Source organism: Carya illinoinensis, chromosome 6 (assembly GCF_018687715.1).
Source record: "Carya illinoinensis cultivar Pawnee chromosome 6, C.illinoinensisPawnee_v1, whole genome shotgun sequence".
Lineage (NCBI taxonomy): Eukaryota > Viridiplantae > Streptophyta > Magnoliopsida > Fagales > Juglandaceae > Carya > Carya illinoinensis.
Window position 1 is genome coordinate 14,457,501 of NC_056757.1, and position 23,117 is coordinate 14,480,617.

Here is a 23,117-nt window from a genome sequence, read left to right on the forward strand (position 1 = left end):
CCCAAAGAGTGTTCTCCAGTCAAAACTCGCGGCTCTAGAGTGAAAAATGGCTTTTATATGGTCCCACGGCGGAAAACCTAAAATCTGTCAAAATACGATGTTCGCTCGAGCGGGGTGTCGAGCGCACGTCGAGCATTCGACTCTGCCTGATTTCGCTCGAGCGTCCTATCGAGCGCACATCGAGCGTTCGACTCTGCCTGATTTTGCTCGAGCGGCCAATGTCTCTGCTCGAGCGATCTTCGTTTTTCAGCAACCCGATCGAGCTCCCTGTCGAGCGGCAGTCGAGCGTTTGAATCTGCCTAAATTCGCTCGAGTGGCCAAAAGCTTCCGCTCGAGCGAACTTGTAAAATCTGCAATATGAAATTTTGCAAGTCATCAGGAGGCCATGGCAGTATGATAGGAGGGTGATCCACGATGGGGTCAAGAAGATATACAACTTTGTAAAGGATAACAAAACAATCAAACTTGCTCTTTTAACCACAAAACAAGTCCATGAGGACCAACTAAAGTTGAAAAGTAAGGTTGATCAAAAAAGAAAGAGTAAATATGAGGTTGATCAAAAAGGAAAAGAGAAAGTGAGATTGATAAAAAAAAGGAGAGTAAACATGAGGTTGAGTGAAAAAGAAAGAGTGGGAGTGAGATTGAAGAAGAAAGAAATAGTGAAACTAAAAAAGAGAGAGAGAGAAAAATGAGAGAAAAAAAATGAGGGTGAGGGTGAAACCTAAAAAAAAAAGTGAGTGAAAAGAAAAGCAAGAGTGAAGAAAGTGAGAGAAAAACAAAGAGAGAAGTGAGTTTTTATGCGAAGACAAATTTTACTACTAATGAACTTGACAAACCTTTGTCTAGTGTTGTTGTCTCTTTGTTGTAGGGCTATGAGATCATGATTCCTAGTGTTGTGTTTAGTGGATTGCCACCTATTAGAGAATAGAGCATTATATTGATTTTGTACTAGGTGCGACAATCCCTACCCAACCTTTCTATAAAGAACATGAGTCCATGGTGGACTTGAAAGGACAAGGTAAGTTAAATAGAATGCATGCCAAGTGGGTGCAATTCATTGAGACATTTGCTTATGTAATCAACTACATACAAGGTAAGAAAAATTTTGTAGTTGATGCTTTAGCAAGAAGGTATGTTCGTATCTTCATTTTGGATGCAAAGTTATTGAGATTTGCATATGATAAGAAATTGCATGCTAGTGATGATGACTTTGATAGTGTGTATGGAGTATGTGAGAAAACATCATTTGGTAAGTTCTATAGACTAGATTGGTACTTATTTAGAGAGAATAGACTTTTTGTGCCTAATAGTTCTATGCGTGAGTTGCTTGTGCTTGGAGCACATTGAGGTGCTTTGATTGGACATTTTGGTGTAAAGAGGACCTTAGAAGTGTTGCATGAACATTGGTGGGAGTATTGTTTCCCATTCATTGAGTTTGCATATAGTTGGAGTGGTCAATTTGGTGTAAAGAAGAGTTTAGGTGTATTGCATGAACACTTTTAAGAGTAAGGTTTGCTATTCATTGAGGTCACATATAATTGTAGTGGTCATTTTAGTGTAAGGAAGATTTTAGATGTGTTTTAAGAACGTTTGTGGGAGTATCATTTTCCTTTCATTGACTTATTACATGAACGTTTGCGGGAATATTGTTTGCCCTTATTAGAGTTTGCATGTAATAGGACCATGCATACTACCATTTTTTTATTCTTATCTTGAAATTGTATATGGTTTTAATCTACTTACTCCTTTAGCATTGATATTTTGTCTTGTTGATGACAAGAGTGGCTTGGATACTTTCCACATTCTTGAGAAAATTAATGATAATTCATATCAAGTGGATCTTCTAGGTAAGTATCATATTTATGCTACTTTCAATGTTTTTGATCTTTTTTCCTTTGATCTAGGTGGAGATTCGAGGTCGAATCCTTTTGAGGAGGGGGGAAATGATGGCCCCAAGGCGGACCAAGTCTAAAGGATCAATTACAAAATCAAGAGTTAAAAAGAGCAAGGAAGCAATGTAAGGATTGGTGCAATCAAGATGGGCTTGAAAGAAGAAGATCCAAGTTGAGTCTAACAAGAGCCATTTAATATTCAAGATGGGCTTGAGAGAAGAAGATCCAGTTTCCATCCATGTGATATACTCTGGAAGACACGACCTAGACCTATTATTATTGAAAGCCTTGGACTCATTTATTTCATTAAAAGAACTTATTTTATTAGTTTAAAATAATTGAGTTTATTATGAGAAGGACTTAAAGGCATGTTGGAAATATTATTATTTTTGTTGAACCAGAGTTTTAAGGAGTTATTGTAGCGCAGCACTGTTCATGGAACTATAGCACCGCATTGTTCACTCAGGGGTATTCTTGTAAAGGGCTGGTTTTATTCTAGACAATATATGAAAGTTTATGAAATTGATGAATTTTATTCATTGTGAGTTGAGTTTTATCTCCTCTTTTTCTTGATTGAATATTTGAAGTTATCAAAAGTAAATCACAACCTTTGTGGCGTTCCTCCTTTGTAATTTGGGTTCTTGAGACAGGTTCTTCAACGGGTCTAGATTTTAATATAATCTAGGTTCTTAAAACGAGTTCTCAACGGGTCTAGATTCTCTATCCATTGACTTGATTTTGACTTTCTTGGGTGAGTTTCCAAATTGATTGTGAGTTTAAGGGATTCCAATTCCGCGAGTTCACATTAGGCTTGAGAGAAGGAGATCTAAACAAGTCTAAGGCTTGGAAAAGTGCAACATAAATTATGGCCTATTAATATGTTTATGTGATTTAAGGCCTTAGACTTGTTTATTTCATTAAAATGACTTATTTTATTAGTTATATGAATTAGTTTAGAATAATTGGGCTTAAGGATGCTTGGCCCACATATGTTTTATTTTGTTGAATTAGGGTTTCAAAAGGCTAAGTTACTGTAGTGGTACTGTAGGCACGTTCTATAGCTGCGGTACTATTAACTCTGTGGTATTTTTAGAAGATGGAGGTTTATTTTGGTTAGGGTTTTAATTAGGTTTTGATTTAAATACTCTTTGTAGCCTCATTTTATGAAAGTTCATGAAATTTAGTGAATATTTATTGTGAGTTGAGTTTTATCTCCTCTTGTTCTTCTTGAACATTGGAAATTATCAGAGGTAAATCACAACCTTTGTGGTGTTCCTCCTTTGTAATCTGGGTTCTTAAGACAAGTTCTTCAATGGGTCTAGATTTTAATATAATCTAGGTTCTTGAAATGAGTTCCTCAACGGGTCTAGATTATTCATCCATTGACTTAATTTTGGCTTTCTTGGGTGAGTTTTCAAATTGATTGTGTGTTCAATGGATTCCAATTCAATGGGTTCATATAAAAAATTCTCTGGGTTGAGAAGTATGGTCAACAGGTTACGAATGGGGCTTATGGCTGGTCACCAGAGTGAACTAGGCACTAACGATGATGGGGCTATATTTCATTTATCGTGTGTTCCATATCAATTGTGGCATATGAAGTATATGTTCCACAACAATTGTAGCACATACAATATGGGTGTTCCACAACAATTGTGGCACCTACATATTTAATTTCTCATGTGTTCAACAGCAATTGTGGCATATGAAGTATGTGTTCCACAACAATTGTGGCACATACAATACGTGTTCCACAACAATTATAGCACATATAATATGTGTGTTCCACAGCAAGTGTGGCATATGTGTTAACGCACTCACATATGGTGCATATACCTGTGTTGTGATGCGGTAATTAGTAGGGACACATGGCTCAATGAGACCCATGTAGCATCCATATATGGTCACGTCTATATGTTATGTTCAAGTTCACATTCATGTTATGCCCAAGTTCACATTCATGTTATGTTCAAGTTCAAGTTTATGTTATGTTCAAGTTCAAGTTACGTTCATGTTATGTTTAAATTCACGTTCATGTTATGTCCAAGTTCATATTCATGTTATGTTACGTTCATATTCATGTCAATTCAAGTCTCAAATCAAATTCCTGTTATCTCAAGTCAAGTTCAGTTCACATTTCAGTTCAATTTACGTCAGATATGCCATATTATATGTCAAGTTATGCTATGCTTACTTATGACTTTGATTATGTATTCATGCCTTTACGGTCATGCTTACATCATTAGCCTATGTGAAAGTTTTATGTTTACTTGCTGAGATTTGTAATTAAATCTCACCGTACTAGTCCCAACTACCATCTCACCCAAATGGTAATGCAAGTCTCAGGATCTAAAGGGGCACATGAGATCGACCAATTGGAGACGGTCGACTAGACCAGTACTATAATGCCTGGTACCTGAGAGGGTCAAAGAATTACTACTTGTTTCCTATATTCGGGTCTCCCAGTACAAATAAATCTCTAAAGATTTCAAAAACAATCATACATTCATCTTTATCAACTTCATATAAAAAACATCAAGTATAAAGAAACAATTAACTTAAATCCTTGTCTCCACAATCTTCCAGTAACTTTAACATAATAAACTAATAATTTAATAAGTCTCAAATATCCAAATAACAATAAAGTCTCCAAATACTCAATTCAAGCCCTTCTAATGAATTACATTGGTAACCTTAAGTACTCGACCACCTATTCCATAGTTAGCAAAGCTCCAAATTGTATTCCTAACCCTCAACTGGGTTGTTAATATCATCTGAAAAATAATAGAAAAATAAGGGGTAAGTTATCAACAACTCAGTAAGCAGGAGACATATCCTAGCATGCAAAACATGAGCATTTACAAAGTACAACATGCACAAATAAATATTTCTTAGAGTTATCAATCAAAACAAAACATGCTTTCAAATGTAATGGAGTGATAGTTTTAAGACATATAAACCTAGAGTACTTTAGCATAACATAACCTGAGCATCACCATCACATCAAAACAGAGCATCTCACAAAGTAGAGACCATGTTTAACCCCTGTGATAGGGTTGTGCTAACCTTAGTGGCCAAACCGGACAGAGATAGAGGTGAAATCTTTCCTTTATTATTCTCGGAGCCCCGAGTGTGCACACAGAAAAGTCCACATAAAAACCACTCTATTTTCAAAGTGGGTGCACTCAAAGACTTGGATAAAACCGTTCAGGATTTCAGTTTTAACCACGATTTTGGGTTCTCAGTCGAATTTCAACCACATGGGGTTTTACTAGGGTATACATTCTCTTTGGTTTGGCACAATTTGATTGGTCGAATGTAATAGGGTTTTTGCTTAGGTGGCATGATCTCAAACCTTGATTTTTTCAAATCCATCAATGTTCCTCGTGGTGTCAAGTGTCTAATACTATTTATCATGCATGGCTAAGATTTTCCCAAGTGTAAAAAAAAAACTTCTCTAACCTAATTTGGACATTCCACACTGTGATTTTAAAACAACTTTGTGCGCTTATCGATATTCCTATTTACTTCAAAAAATGAATAATAAACTTAGTACTAAAAATTCCTAAATATTCATATGAACTTATAGTGAAAATCGTTTACTGAAATTTGACCTCGAAGTGCCTCTAAAAATAAATTCATAGTTTCGAACATGCATTTTATCCTATATAATCAACTGAGTCTAATGGCACAGACCATAATACATTATGAGACTTCTAACTATCTCAAATAATTAAAATCGCATTTCTAACAATATAGTGAGTGATGACACTAACTATGTTGACATACTAAAATTTATACAATTGGTCAATTCCTAAAAACTTATGGGGTTTTCACGAGTTTTCTAAAGCCTATAGAAATTTCACTGAATTTCTAGTGGGCTATTATAGCCCGAGCAGGAGGTAGAGTTTGCTATTGATTTAGTACTAGGCACAACACCCCTTTCAAAAGCACCTTATCGGATGACATCGTTTGAATTAGTGGAACTCAAGGAGTAGTTGCAAGATTTACTGGACAAGGGTTTCATCAGGCCTAGTGTGTCATCATAGGGAGAGTCAAATCTTTTTGTGAAGAAAAAGGATGGATCAATGAGAATGTGTATTGATTACAGGGAGCTTAATGAGGTGACCATAAAGAATAACTACCCATTACCCCGTATAGAAGATTTGTTTAATTAGCTCCAAGGTGCTTAGATATTTTCTAAGATTGATCTTCGATCTGGGTACCATCAATTGAAGATCAGGGTAGAAGATGTAGCTAAGATGGCTTTCAGGACCCGTTATGGTCATCATGACTTTTTGGCATGCCTTTTGGCCTAACTAATGCCCCAACAATATTCATGGATTTGATGAATAGGGTGTTCCATGAATTTTTGGATAAGTTTGTGATGTCTTTATTGATGACATACTGATATACTCCGAAAGCAAGACTAAACATGAAGGACATTGGAAGCTAGTACTTGGAACACTCTGAAATAAAAAGTTATTTGCTAAATTGAAGAAGTGTGAATTTTGGCTAGATTCAATTGCATTTCTAGGGGATGTAGTTTCAAAAGATGGCACTTTAGTGGACCCAGGGAAAGTGGAAGCAGTAGTTAATTGGTTAGCACTAAAGAATGTTCATGAGGTTAGAAGTTTTTTGAGATTGGCAGGTTGCTATCGTTGATTCATTGATGGTTTCTCCAGGATAGCAGGTCCTCTCACTGCACTCACTAGAAAGATTAATAAGTTTAATTGGACAACAAAGTGTGAACAAAGCTTCCAAGAGTTAAAACAGAGACTAGTAACAGCTCCGGTGTTAACGGTCCCAACTGCTAGAGAAGGATTTGTAGTTTACAGCGATGCATCAAGGCTTGGATTGGGGTGTATATTGATGCAGCATGGGAAGGTTATAGCATGCCTCACACAAACTGAAAATATATGAGCAAAATTATCCCATGCATGATCTGGAACTCGCATCAGTCATTTTCTCACTTAAGATTTGGAGACACTATGTATGGGGAAAAGTACAAACTCTATACGGATCACAAGAGTTTAAAATATTTCTTCACCCAGAAGGAATTAAATATGAGGTAGAGGAGATGGCTTGAGTTGATCTGTGACGCCACCAAATCCCACGTATGGACACATGGAAATCGAGACGTCGGGATGATGACAACACGGGTCACCACTCTATCGCCAAGTGCCAAGTGTGTGTACATGCAACAAGTGTGCAAGAGAAAACACACAGCAGATAAACAGAGTCATATAACTAAGTACCATAATTTTTCTTTGTTTAATACAAACCCGTTCAAAACATACATAATAAAATATTACAAGCCACAAATATCGTTTCAAACCAAACTACAAAGCATAAACTCCAAATCAAAACGCTGGCGGAGCCGCCTTCTCGGGCTCAGCCTCCTCCTCCTCCTCGACCTCTGCATCAAAATTTATGGTACCAAAATGTTGTCGCAGGTAAGTAAAGATCCAAACGCCACAAGAGAAAAACATATTAAAACTCAACAATATGCATGAAAGAATGTCAAATGCACATATTCTATAAAATCACATTTTTCCCACGCATGCCAAAAAAATCCCATTTGGCCCCAAAAACATATTACTTTCCAACTCACGCTAAAAGTCTCATTTGGCCCAAATCTAACTCAATTCAATAACCAATTAATCCGACTGCACCATGACCTCCCCTAGGATTCGTCCGCACACCCTGGCTCCCATTGTCACACCACGAGTAACGATCATAAGTGTGACTTCGTAACGAGCGATGCCCAGTTCTGCGCCCCGTGCGTACGTAGCCAAGCATCCTCTAGCCCTCGCCAGTGAAGGGCCACGGAGTCAGTACAAGAGCGTTACCATCCCGCCCGCTCCTGTTGTTGCCCAGCGACAGCCCAGGGGACGTCACTCAGTATATTACGCTCCCGAGTGACCAGAGGAGCTCCACCGAGATAATATCCCATCTCGGCTTGGGGTCGTGATACACACGCACTCGAAAATCTATTCACACAAATAACACCGGTTTTTCTCAATTTACTAAAATGCACATGAATGCATCATGCAATGCACGACTCAAGATATAAACATCCAACCAATCACAAAATCAACAAAACCAAGCAACTCCGTCCTCAATCCATCCGACCCCCGAACTCCTCGGACTCAGTCCGGAATCAACCAACCAGTCAAATAATTAATTGTAAGAGAAAAATATATTTAAATTTAAAATAGAGTTTGGAAAATACTTACAGCATTATAAGGTATTTTTCGAAGGATCACGACGTTGCAAACGACGGAGAAAAAACAATGTAACAGTGTATTTTACACTGTGGCTGTGTGTTGTAAATTACCCTCTTTCGAACGGGGACAAACCAAGACTTTGGGATTGATAGGGAATGGTCTAGAGATATTTATAAAGCTAAAGGAAGTGAGTTTTTGCCGTGGGTGGCGGTGGAAATGGCGGTGAAAGTGCAAAAAGGGGCAGATCGGAGTTGAGCTCGTGGGAGCGGCTCTGGCAACGGATTGGGGCCGGAAATGGGTGGGTTAGGACGGCAAGAGGTAGGGAATGAAGTGGTGAAGAGGTGGTGGCCGGAGGTCGAGCGACGGCACCGGAAATGGCCTAAAGCCGTGCGTAAAGGTGGGGCTCTAGGGGGTTAACGGTGGCATGGATGGGGCTGGTTTTTGGTGGGGTGGTGCGCTGGTCGGAGGGGAGTCGACCTGTGGGGGCTGTGTCGGCCACATCGACCGGCGGCGGTGGGTCTGGGTGGCACAACTGGACGGCGACGAGAGAGAAGGAGAGAGCTCGTGCGCGCGTGGGGAGAGAAGGAAAAAGAAGAAGAAGAAAAGAAAGAAAGAAGAAAAGAAGAAAAGGAAAAAGAAAAAAAGAAAAAGGGGAAAAGAAAAGAGAAAAGAAAAGATGGAGAAAGAAAATGAGGTCCAGTCCTCACCTCCGGAGTCCAAAAACTGATCCGACGAAAACGATTTTAAAAATCATAAAACGATTAAAATAAATTAAACACCACATCAAACTAAAATAAAACCAATTAAAATATAATAATTTAAAATAAAAGAACTAATATTTTAATTAAATTAAAATACTCATTCATTGAAAATACACGTAAAAAGGAGATGTCACATGAGTTGATCAAGGATTATGATCACACCATCAATTATCACCCAGGCAAAACTAACGTTGTAGCCGACACCTTAAGTAGGAAGACAATGGGACTAGCAGTTACAGCCCTTACCACTCAACATCAGTTGTTAATGGACCTAAAAAGAACCGATATTGAGATCATCACTAGTGATACAAGTACTTTCGTGGCAAGGTTGTTTATTCAACCAGCCTAGGTAGATAGAATCAAAGTTGCTCGAAGGTGGATTTAGGGTTGTTGAAGCTTGTAGGAGAAGTCAGGAACTGGGATAAGTCTGACCTTAGCATTTTCGAGGATGGAGTTTTGAGGTTTAGAGGTAGATTGTGCATGCCAACTAATGATGAATTGAAAAGGGTAATTCTCGAGGAAGTACATCATTCTTTGTATACAGTCCACCCAGGGAGTACCAAGATATATCGGGATTTGAGAGTCTTTTTGGTGGAATGGTGTGGAAAAAGAGATTGCTAAATTTGTGGAACAGTGCCTTATTTGCCAACAGGTGAAGGCAGAGCATTAGAGACCAGTAAGATTACTACAACCACTTCAAATTCCAGAATGGAAGTGGGAGCACATCTCCATGGATTTTGTGACAGGCCTACCTAAGACTTTGAATGGATAAGATGCAGTATGGGTGATAGTAGACCACTTAACAAAGACTGCTTTCTTCATGCCCATTAAAGTTTCTTATAAATTGGAGAAACTAGTTGAGCTATATGTGCAGGAGATAATGAGGTTGCATGGGGTACAGGTATCCATTGTGTTGGATAGAGACCCCCATTTCACTTCCAAGTTTTGGCAAAACTTACAAGAGGCAATGGGTACTAAGTTGAATTTCAAAACTGCTTTTCACCCTCAGATAGATGGATAGTTAGAAAGGACTATTAAGATCCTAGAAGACGTGTTGAGGGCATGTGTGATGGATTTCAAGGGAACTTGGCTGCAACATTTACCATTAGTTGAATTTGCTTATAATAATAGCTTCCAGTATAGTATTAGAATGGCACCTCACAAGGCATTGTATGGTAGAAGGTGCTGATCTCTGTTGTTTTGGGATGCAGTGGGTTAAACAAAGATTTTGGGGCCAGAAATCAAGTAGGAGACCATAGAGAAGATAGATATCATTTGGGCTAGAATAAAAGCAGCTTAAAGCTGGCAAAAGAGTTATGCTGATAATCGCTAATGCAAGTTAGAGTTTGAGGTCAGAAACAAAGTGGTTTTTAGGATTGCACCAACGAAAGGAGTTATGAGGTTTGGGAAGAAAGGCAAGTTAAGCCCTATATATCGAGCCCTTTGAGATTTACACCAAAATGTCCTAACAAACCACATCCATACATAAGCAACTCACGCTTAAGTCTAGTAGGCTCACAAAGTCTATTCTCTCTAAACGAATAACAATCTAGTCTATAGCACTTACCAAACGATGCTTTCTCATGTACTCCATGCACACTAGCAAAGTCATCATCATTAGCATGCAATTTCTTATCATATTCGAATCTCAATAACTTTGCATCTAAAATAAAGATAAATTCATACCTCCTTGCTAATGGATCACCCATAAAAGTTCCCTTACCATGTGTGTACTTGATTACATGAGGAAAAGTCTCAATTTCACTTTTTCTTTTCTGATCACTCTCACTTTTACTCTCTCTCTCTCTCTCTCTCTCTCTCTTTTATTTGTTTTATTTTTTTATCAATCTCACTTTTCAGCTTTAGTTAGTCCTCATGGATCTTTTTTGTGGCTAAAGCAGCAAGCTTAATTGTTTTGCTATCCTTTACAAAGTTTTATATGTTCTTAACCCCATCATGGACCACCCTCTATCATACTGCCACGACCTCCTCAACAAAATATGGTTAGCATGCATAGACACTACATCACAAAGCAACTGGTCTTTGTACTTTCCAATTGGAAAAGAAACTAGCACTTACTTATTTACCATAACCTCTCGACAATCATTTAACCACTGCAACTTGTATGGTCTAGGGTGTTTCAAGGTAGGTAAATTCAATTTCTCAATTAAAGTAGTGCTAGCCACATTAGTACAGCTCCCTCCTTCAATGATCATACTACATACCTTGTTGTTAATGTGTCATCTAGTATGAAAAATGTTCTCTCTTTGTTGCTCTGTATCATGCATCATACTTTGTGTATTGATAGCACGCCTGACAACAAGAGACTCACCACACTCTTCATTCTTATACTCATGTTCAATACTAAGCTCTCCTCTCCTCCTATCTCTCCCACCATGCAAATTTTTATTTACTTCATCTTGTTGATCCATCATATCCCTCACTTCCCCCAACATCATGTTCAACCACTCAAACTGTTGTTGCATGGCCTGCAACACAAAGGAATTATCTGTCATTCTCTTTAGTGATGAGTCAATTTTATGAGACATCGTATGTGTTACACAAAAAAAAAAAAAAATGTTAGTGGAAAAAGATCTCACAAGCTCTCTTACGTGATTACACTCAAATAATGGCACTCACTCGTGTTTCACTCTTAATTGGCTTTTTCCTGATAATGATCTCACACTCTCTTGCCTTTTACCTCAAGAGTTTTCCACTCAAGTTCTTTAAGTACATTAAACTCAATCAAAACAATACAACCTTGTTTTATACCAACTAGTAATTTGGTCCAAGAAACAAGAACAAGAGAAACACGGAAGGAATAAAACGACAAGAGAATCAAGGGAATTATAGGAATGGAGGACTAACTATAAGACAAGATACCAACTATAATGATGTATGCAGCCCTTTTGATGATAAGGCTCAATAAAAAAATAAAATCAGATTTTTCTTTTTTCTTTTCCTTTCTTTTCTTTTCTCACCAATTCAATCACAAATAACAATATTCAAAGTGACAATCAAATAATTGAATTTAATCACAAAAAATTTGACAAAAGTAGAAGGAAACAATGAAACGAAACTATAATCAATTGAAGGAAATCAATGAAACCCTAGATGATGAAATTTTTTACAGCCCTAACAAGATGGAATTTCGGCCAACACAAAATACCCTAGGATTAGGAGTAATTCAGCAAGCCCTCGAAGGAAGAATATGGAATTTTGGCAGCCACACAAAAACCTAAGAAGTTTGGCAGACCTTTTTTTTTTTATAAAAAAAAAGTAAGGCAACAATTAAAAGATAGAATCAAACTTGATTAGAAACCTTGCTCTAAATACCAAATAATGTGAACCCACGGAACTTGGAATCCCTTGAACCCACAATCAGTTGGATGGAAGTATCTAGACTCGTTGAGGAACTTGTTTCAAGAACCTAGATTATATTAAAAACTAGACCCGTTGAAGAACCTATTTGAAGAATGCAAATTATAAAGGAGGAATGGCACAAAGGTTGTAATTTACTTTTGAATTGTTCAAACGTTCAATGAAGAACAAAAGGAGATAAACTTAACTTGCAATGATAAAATTTATCAACTTTCATAAACTTTTATATCTGTTTAAAATGAGGCAATAAAGAGTATTTAAACTAAAACATCACAAAACCCTAAGTAAAATAAAGCTCCATTTTCCAAAAGTGCCCCTTGGTGAATAGTGTTGCGCTACAATAACTTAGCCTCTTGAAACCCTAATTCAACAAAGTAAAACATATGTAGGCCAAGCATCCCTAAGCCCAATTATTCTAGACTAATTCTTATAACGAATAAAATAAGCAATTTTAATAAAATAAACAAGTCTAAAGCCTTCAATCACATAAACATAATAATATGCTATAATTTATGTTGCACTCTTCCATTGCTTGTATCATGTGGATAAGAAATGGATCTCCTTCTCTCGAGCCCATCTTGAATATTGGGCTCTTGCTAGACTCGTCCAAAGTGGATTTCACACATCCTTTCATAGCTTCCTTGATCTTCTTAGCTCTTGATCTTGTAATTGCCCTATTTGGAACTTGCAAAGGATCTCTATGACTCAGTCCACCTTGGGGCCCATCATTTCAAGTGCCCAAAGCCTTTAAGTCATGTTATTGCCCTCTTTCATAGCGTATCAAATGAATCAAAACTGGATCTTCATTCTTCAATCTTGAATGTTGGGCTTTTGCTAGACACGTCCCAAGTGGACTGCACCGATTCTTGCATTGCTTCATTGATCTTCTTAGCTTTTGATCTTGTGATTGTCCCATTTAGAACTTGCAAAGGACTTCTAAGGCTTGGTCCACATTGGGGCCCATCATTCCCCCTCTCCTCAAAAGGATTCGACCTCGAATCTCCACCTACATCAAAGGGAAAAGGTTAGATAGCAGAAACATGATATTTATCTGAAAGATCCACTTGATATGAATTATCATTTATTTTCTCATGAATTTAGAAAATTCCATCCAAGCTACTTCTGTCATCAACAAGTAAAGGTATTAAATCAAAAGGAATACGTGGATTAAAGCCATAAACAACTTCAAAATGTGAATAAGAAATAGTAGTATGCATGGTCCTATTATATGCAAACTCTAATAATAACAAATGATACTCTTGCAAACGTTCATGCAACAATCAATGAATGAAAAATGATACTCCCACAAATGTTCATGAAACAAATCTAAAGTCTTCTTTACGCGAAAGTGACCATTCCAATTATATGCGACCTCAATGAATGGAGAACCATACTCCTAAAAGTGTTTATGCGATATGCCTAAACTCTACTTTACACCAAAGTGACCACTCCAACTATATGCAAACTCAATGAATGGGAAACAATACTCCCACCAATAGTCATGCAACACTTCTAAGGTCCTCTTTACACCAAAATGTCCCATCAAAATACCTTCATGTGCTCTACACACAAGCAACTCGCGCATAGATTATAGAACTATTAGACACAAAAAGTCTATTATCTTTAAACAAGTACCAATCTAGTCTATAGAACTTACCAAATGATGCTTTTTCACATACTCCATACACACTATCAAAGTCATCATCATTAGCATGAAATTTCTTATCATATTCAAATCTCAATAGCTTTGCATCCAAAATGAAGATAAGGACATACCTTCTTGCTAAAGCATCAACCACAAAATTTTCCTGATCTTGTATGTACTTGATTATATGAGGAAAAGTCTAAATACATTCCTCCCACTTGGCATGCATTCTAGTCAACTTACCTTGTCCCTTCAAGTGTGTTAAGGACTCATGTTCTTCAAAGAAAGGCCAGGTAGGGATTGTTGCACCAGGCACAAAATCAATGTAATACTCTATCTCTCTAATAGGTGGCAATTCACTAAACACACCGCTAGGAATCATGACCTCATGTCCCTGCAACAAAGAAACAACAATACTAGGCAACAAGTCGTTAAATTTGTTGGTATAAAAACTTGCCTTAGCATGAAAACTCACTTTTATTTTTCCTTTTCTCTCTGCAATGTCTCTTTCTTTTCCTCTCGTGGCTCCACTATTTTTTCTTGATTCTCAGCCACCTCTCTATTTTCTTTTTCACTCTCTCTTTCTCTTGATGTTTCAACCTCAGCCTCATTTCTTTTCTCTCTCATTTTTCCTTCGCTTTCATTTTTTGTCTCACTATTTCTTTCTTTTTCAATCTTACTCCCACTCTTTCTTTTTCACTCAACCTCACTCTTACTCTCTCTCTCTCTCTTTTTTTTTTTTTTTTTTTTATCAATCGTAGTTTATCTCTTTCTTTTTTGATCAACCTCACTTTCACCGTTTCTTTTTTTTATCAATCTCATTTTCTCTCTTTCTTTTTTCATCAATCTCACTTTCACTCTTTCTTTCTTGATCCACCTTACTTTTACTCTTTCTTTTTTGATCAACCTTACTTTTCAGCTTCAGCTGGTCCTTATGCCAATATTCAAGGTGGGCTTCAGAGAAGAAGATTTAGTTTTCATCCATGTGATACGCAATGGAAGACACGACTTGGGCCTATTGTTATTGAAGGCCATGAACTTATTTATTTCATTAAAAGGGCTTATTTTATTAGTCATAGGAATTAATCTAGAATAATTAGACTTGGGAGATGACCAGCCTACACGTCTTATTTCTAATGAACTAGGGTTTTGGGAAAAGAATTGTATTTTGGCCAATGGCTTATTTGGAAAGTTATTATTTTATTTGAACTAGGATTTTAAAAGTTACTGTAATGAGGCACTGTTCACGCTACAGTACTCGTGGCACTATTCACTAGGGTTTTAGAAATTATTTATTTAAACCACTTGTAGCCTCATTTGAGGAGGTCAGACGATATTGAATTCTTATTGTGAGTTGAGTTTACTTTCCGTATTCTTGATTGAACTTCTGAACTTATATGAGGTAAATCACAACCTTTGTGGCGTTCCTCCTTGTAATTTGAGTTTTTGAGATGGGTTCTTTAACGGGTCTAGATTTTAATATAATCTAGGTTCTTGAAATGAGTTCTCATCGGGTCTAGATTCTCCATCCATAGACTTGAGTTTGGCTTTCTTGGGTTTGTTTTTCTAATATTGTTGTTGGGTCTCAAAGTGAGTCGATTGGGGTTCACATCAGTCCTCCAATCCATCTGACTTCCAAACTCCTCAGACTCAAGTGTAAGAAAGCCAGCCTGAATATGCATGGCTATTGTATTGATTTAAATACTGAATACAAGAATCAAATATTTATGAATACAATAGAGGTAAAGCTACGTATTATCTATCTATGGAAACTATAATATGCTATACAAGGAAATAACTATACAAGGAAATAACTGATAACTATATGGAGTTGGTATTAAGGAAATGTCAAGGCAGTGTATCAAGATAGAAACGATAGCAATATCTCTTAACATTCCCCTTCAAGCTGGAGGTGGTACAGGACCAACAAAAAGCTTGCTATGATTGGAAAAAATTTGGGAGCAGATAGGGGCTTAGTGAAGATGTCTACAACTTGATATGTCCCATAAACATAAGCCAAAGAAAGGATACCACAAGCTACCTGTTCACAGAGAAAGGGTACGCCAGTCTCAATATGCTTAGTGCGATGGTGAAACACAGGATTTTTGTCCATATTGATGCTACTGATATTGTCACAATAGAGTATAAGAGGAGAAAAAGAGTAGCGAAGGCTATTAAGAAGGTTATTAAGCAGACTATGACCCAAGTAAATGGCAAAGCCAGTAGTGGAAGGTTGATCATCACGAGAGCCTGCCGAATCGGCATCACAGTATCCATGTAAGGAAGTAAGTTCAAATGGAGTAAAGTGAAGGCCAAGATGCAGAGTTCCTTTCAAGTAATGGAAGATTCGCTTGACAGCAACTAGATGAGGCTCTCATGGAGACTGCATAAATTGACAAATAAAATTTACTACATATGCTATGTCAGGCCTGGTGATTGTGAGGTACTGAAGAGATCCCACAAGTTGCCGATAATGGTAACTAGATCCACATTGGGTCTCCGATTGCCATCTTGAGTACGAGTTACCAAGGGATGAGTTTGAGTTGGAGGAAGAGAAACAATGGGCACAGATTCAACTAATGAAGGATCAAGAGGTAAGCTAGGAGGAACACTAGAATGAAACATGGTGGGGCAGTAGGAAGAAAAGAAGAGCAATTTGTTGAAGGAGAGGATGTAGGTCGGGTCTAAATAATTGATATGAACCCACAGAATTGGAATCCCTTGAACTCACAATCAATTTGAAAACTCACCCAAGAAAGCCAAAATCAAGTCAATGGATGGAGAATCTAGACCCGTTGAGAACTCATTTCAAGAACCTAGATTATATTAAAATCTAAACCCATTGAAGAACCCATCTCAAGAACCCGGATTATGAAGGAGGAACGCCATAAAGGTTGTGATTTACTTTAATAAGTTCAAACGTTCAATGAAGAATAAGAGGAGATAAACTCAACTCACAATGAATAAAATTTATCAATTTCATAAACTTTCATATATCTTAAAATGAGGCAACCAAGAGTATTTAAACTAAAACCTAATTAAAACCCTAGGCTATAAACCTCCATCTTCCAAAAATACCTCTGAATGAATAGTGACGCGGCTACAATGTGCGACTACAATGTACAGCTACAGTACCGCTACAGTAACTTTGCCTTTTGAAACCCTAATTCAACAAAGTAAAACATATGTGGGCCAAGCATCCTCAACCCCAATTATTTTTTACTAATTCCTATAACTAATAAAATAAGTCATTTTAATGAGATAAACAAGTACAAGGCCTTCAATCACATAAGCATAAAATAGGCCATAATTTATGTTGCACTCTTTCATCATTTGTATCACGTGGATGAGAACTGGATCGATCTCCTTCTCTCAAGCCCATCTTGAATATTGGTCTCTTGCTAAACTCGTCCGAAGTGGATTTCACTCATCCTTGCATAGCTTCCTTAATTATCCTAGCTCTTGATCTTGTAATTGCCCCATCTGAAATTTGCAAAGGATCTTTATGACTTGGTCCACCTTAGTGCCCATCATTCCCCATCTTCTCAAAAGGATTCGACCTCGAATCTTCACCTGCATCAAAGGGGAAAAGGTTAGTAACATTGAAAATAGCATAAACATGATACTTACCTGGAAGATCCACTTGATATGAATTATCATTTATTTTATCAAGAATTTAGAAAAGTTCATCTAAGCTACTTCTGTTATCAACAAGTAAAGGCATTAAGTCAAAAGGAATAAGTGGATTAAAACCATAAACAACTTCAAGATGTGAATAGGAAATAGTAGTATGAATGGTCCTATTATATGCAAACTCTAATAATGACAAATGATACTCTCGCAAACGTTCATGCAATAATTCAATGAATGGAAAATAATACTCCCACAAGCATTCATGAAACACATCTAAAGTCTTTCTTACTCCAAAATGACCACTCCAATTATATGCGACCTCAATGAATGGCAAATCATATTTCCAAAAGTGTTCATGCAATACGCCTAAACTCTTCTTTACACCAAAGTGATCACTCCAACTATATACAAACTCAATGCATGGGAAACAATACTCCCACCAATGGTCATGCAACACTTCTAAGGTCCTCATTACACCAAAATGTTCCAACAAACCATATCCATGCACAAGCAACTCATGCATACGACTAGTAGGCTCACAAAGTCTATTCTCTCTAAACAAATACCAATCTAGTCTATAGAACTTACCAAGCGGTGCTTTCTCATGTACTCCATACACACTAGCAAAGTCATCATCATTAGCATGCAATTATTTATCATATTCAAATCTCAATAACTTTGCATCTAAAATAAAAATAAGGTCATACCTTCTTGCTAATGCATTAACTACAAAATTTTTCTTACCATGTGTGTACTTGATTACATGAGGAAAAGTCTTAACACATTACTCCCACTTAGCATGCAATCTAGTCAACAACTTACCTTGTCCCTTCACATGTGTCGAGGACTCATGTTCTTGATAGAAAGGTCGGGTAGGGATTGTCGCACTAGGCACGAAGTTAATGTAATGCTCTATCTCTCTAATAGGTGACAATCCACTAAACACTCATTTAGAAATCATAACCGTATATCCTTGCAACAAAAAAACAATAACACTAGGCAAAAAGTCATTAAATTCATTAGTATAAAAGTTGGCCTTAGCATAAAAACTAACTTCTCTCTTTCTTTTTCTCTCACTTTCTTCACTCTGGCTTTTCTTTTCACTCTCATTTTTCTTTTCACTCTCTTTTTTACTTTCACTCTCTTTTTCTTTTTCATAGTCTTTTCTTTCACCTTCTTTTTTAGCATCTTTTTTTGAACTCTCAACCTCACAATTGTTTTTTAACTCATTCTCTATTTTTCTTGAGGTTTCAGCATCACCCTCATCTTTTTTCTCTCTTTCATTTTGGGTCTCATTATTTCTTTCTTCCACAATCTCACTCACACTCTTTCTTTTTCTCGCAACCTCACTTTTACTTTCTCTTTTTTGATCAATCTCACTTTCTCTCTTTCATTTTTTTATCAACCTCACTTTCACTCTTTCTTTTTTGATCCACCTTACTTTTCAACTTCAGTTGGTCCATGATCGAAGTTAAAAGGAGCAAGTTTGATTATTTTTCCATCCATTTCAAAACTGTACATGTTTCTGAACCCATCATGGATCACTCTCCTATCAAACTGCCATGGCCACCCCAACAAAATATGGCTCGCATGCATAGGCACTGCATCACAAAGCACCTCATCCTTGTACTTTCCAATTGTAAAAGAAACTAACACTTGCTTATTTACCCAACCTCCCCACAATCATTCAACCACTGCAACTTGTATGGTCTAGGGTGTTTCAAGGTAGGTAAATTCAATTTCTCAACTAAAGTAGTGCTAGCCACATTAGTACAACTCCCTTCGTCAATGATCATACTACATACCTTGTTGTTGATGTGGCATCTAGTATGAAAAATATTCTCTCCCTGCTGCTTTGTTTCATCTACCTTGATTTGCTTATTGAGTGCACATCTATTAATAAGAGACTCACCATACTCTTCATACTGATACCCATTCTCAATACTAGGCTCACGTCTCCCCCTATCTCTCCCACCTTGCAGATTTCCACTCACTGTATCTCAATGATTTATCCTATCTCTCACTTCCCCTAACACCATGTTCAACTGCTCAAATTGTTGTTGCATGACCTGCAACACAAATAAGTTATCTACCATCCCCTTTGGTAATGAGTCACTTTTCTGAGAAATTGTATGCGCTGCACAAAAAGAATGTTAGTGGAAAAAGACCTCACACACTCCCTTATGTATTTACACTTGAATAATGGTACTCCACTCGTGTTTCACTCTTAATTGGCTTTTTCACGATAATGATCTCACACTCTCTTACCTTTTACCTCAAGAGTTTTCCCACTCAAGTTCTATAAGAACTAAATTGAACTCAATCAAGGCAATACAACCTTGTTTTATTCCAATTAGTACTTAGATCCAAGAAACAAGAACAAGAGAAACACTAAAAAAATAAAATGACACGAGAGAATCAAGGAATTGAAACGAGGAAAAGAGTAATTACAAAAAAAAGTACTAACTAGAAAGATGTATTCAGCTCCCTTTGAGGAAAAAGCTCTCAATCAATGCCAAATCACTCAATTTTCAGATTGCAAGTATTTCACACAACTATACCCAAAATCTTTTTCTTTCTCTTCTTCTTCTTCTTCTTCTTCTTCTTTTTTTGCAAATTTTCTTTTATTTTCTTTTCCTTTCTGTTCTTTTCTTATCTTTTCATTTCCTTTCTTTTCTTTTCTCATCAATTAAGGCACAAACAGAAATATTCAACAGTGTAAATCACACAATTAAATTCAAACCCACAAGAATTGACAAAAGTAGAAGGAAACAATGAAACGGAACTCCAAGCAATTGACAATTCAAAAATGAAAGAAGCCCTAGAATTTAGAAGCCCTAATGAAGCAAATTTCAGCAGCCCAAGAAAAAAAAGAAATTGGAAATGAGCTCTGAATACCAAACGATATGAACCCACAGGAATTGAAATCCCTTCAACCTACAATCAATTTAAAAACTCACCCAAGAAAGCCAAAATCAAGTCAATGGAAGGAGAATCTAGATCCGTTGAGAACTCGTTTCAAGAACCTAGATTATTGATGAGTGTACAAAAGTGCACTCTAAATACCCTATTATTGGACTAAAATGCTTAAATGTGAATAGAAATCATAAGAATTAATGTGTATTCTTAAATTGAATTTCTATTTACGTTGGGATACTCCTAAGCAGTTTTTTTATGTTTAATTTCAGAGTTTATAGAAGAGCAAGTCAAGCCAAGTCAAATTCAAAGGAGGACATTCATGGGGTTTGAGAGCAATTTGGAAGAAAAGAAAAAGAAAAAAATCACAAAATGAAACCACAAGAAGTCCAAGTCCAAAATTCGCTAGGAGACAGTCTGGACATACTTTACTCTTTTGACTGTATCCTTTTACTCCCATGTCGGATTGATGAGATTCTTGATGCATTCGAAAGTTATCTTAAATGGCTATAACTTTATATCTAATAAGGATTTCCAAATTCGAACTCCTGAAGGCCGTACGTGGCTGCCAAGATAAGTCCTAAAATTTAGACAATTGTTTTATGTAGAAATTAAGAGGATATTAGGATTTCTTTCCTACGTTGTAGAAGCATATCATTAGCACAAAATAGAGAAAGGGGAGAGGCACACGAGGTAGATCTGAAGAGAGGAGAAAATTACTTCCATGGCCACCCTTCGCTTCAGTTTTCTCTGAAAACTTTTGTTGTCCAGTATATTTATGGGTAACTAAATTCTCAAGTAGGGTTAGGGATGAACTTGCACATTAGATGGTATTTCTAATTTATTTTTAATTCATGTATTTGATCTTCAATTACTAAAACTCTTTTATTTTATTATTCTCAATTCATTGTTGATATTTTCTTCTCCTAAATAATCATAGAATTTATTCTGTTCATGGATTCAGTCATGCTTTTTCTATTGAATGGATTAGTTTTTTGATTATGTTTGGATCAACTATTTATCTATATTGATTTAGTTGTTTGCTACAATATCGCTCCCTGAGTATATTGTTGTTATTGGATTTTCTCAATAAGGGTAGTAATTTACATTTTTTAAAAGTGGTGAATGTTTTTTCAAAGGGTTAAATTGGAGTTAATTTTGGTTTATAAATCTATACCTTTCGATTGTGAATTTCCTAAATTGAGTTCCTAATTGAGTTATTCAATGAATTAAGAATAATTAAAATACCGGATTTGTGCAAGGGATTCCCGACAGTATACTATTCGTCAAATTTGAGTACTTTTTCTGTTAATCACTCTACTTCACTTTAATTTACATTTAAAATTAATATTTGTTCTCCATTAGTTATTTAATATTTTTCTTTAGTTTCTTTGTTCCTCTTTCTATTCTTTTAAGTTGTTTCCCTATGGAATCGACACCCCAAAGCTGTGCTACAACTACCACGTTATTCTTTGGGTGTAATCAAATTTTAGCGCTGTTGCCGGGGAGACGGTAGAAGAATTGTGAGATAGTTTTTCTTTTCAACAGTTTGTAAAGGCGGTAACTTCGTTCCCTCTTTTAGCTTGCTGCATTTTTATTTTTTTTTTCAATTTCATTTTGTAGTTTTTTTTTTTTTAGTGTTGCGTTTTTCTCTACCTTGCATGCATAGGTATAGAGAGGCCTTGGGTCGGTTTGCTTGTAGACCTGTGTTCGAGTCAGAGTTTAATTTTTTTGATCATTTGTTTGATAATTCTTCTAATTTTGAGAAAATGAGTGGACACGAAGATCAACCCACTAGGACCCTTCAGGATTACCTCCACCCTACACGCACAACCACACCATCATGCATCATGTTTCCAGCTAATATTCGCCAATTGGATTTTAAAACAGGGATGATATAGTTACTCCCTACTTTTCATGGATTGGAAAATGAAAATCCATATGTGCACATTAGGGAGTTTGAGGAAGTAGTTGCGACTTTTCATAGTCAAAATGCAACTGATGACATTGTGAGACTTAAGTTCTTTCCTCATTGAGACCACGATCTATTGGGTAATGGAATGAGATGACTCAGATATTCTTTAAGAAATATTTTCCCCAACATAAGACCAATGCTTTAAAAAAGCAAATCTCCACCTTTGTACAAAAGGACAGTGAGACTTTGTATCAGTCTTGGGAGAGATTTAAGGAGCTATTGAGTATGTGTTCTCATCATAGGTATGAGAATTGGCACTTAGTGAGCTATTTTTATGAGGGACTTACACCTAGAGAGCGTCAATTTGTGGAGATGATGTGTAATGGTGAGTTCTTGCAGAAAGATCCTGATGAGGCCATAGAATACCTCAATGAGCTTGCTGAAAAAGCTCACACTTGGACTGAACTTAGTGCTACTGAGAGCACAAATAGATCACGACCTACAGGAAACCTAAATGGTGGTGGAATTTACCATCTCAGGGAAGAAGATAACCTAGAGGCTAAGATTGAGATGCTCACTAGGGAGCTAGAGGTGTTGAAGAATAAAGACTTAAAGCCAACACACGTGGCTAATCATGCAGAGTTTTTTGGACCATGTTTTGTTTGTGGCGGGGTAGATCACCTTGCCCAAGAATGTCCCACATTTGCTGAGATGAGAGGGATGTATGAGTATCAATGTAATGCC

The 23,117-nt window shown here is 36.8% G+C and overlaps 1 non-coding gene across 1 annotated transcript; it reads right to left on the reverse strand.

Moving 5' to 3' along the window:
• Positions 1 to 22,570: 22,570 nt before the first annotated feature.
• Positions 22,571 to 22,678, reverse strand: LOC122314564. Its single transcript, XR_006243784.1, has one exon. It is a non-coding gene; the product is annotated as a small nucleolar RNA R71 (small nucleolar RNA).
• Positions 22,679 to 23,117: the final 439 nt, after the last annotated feature.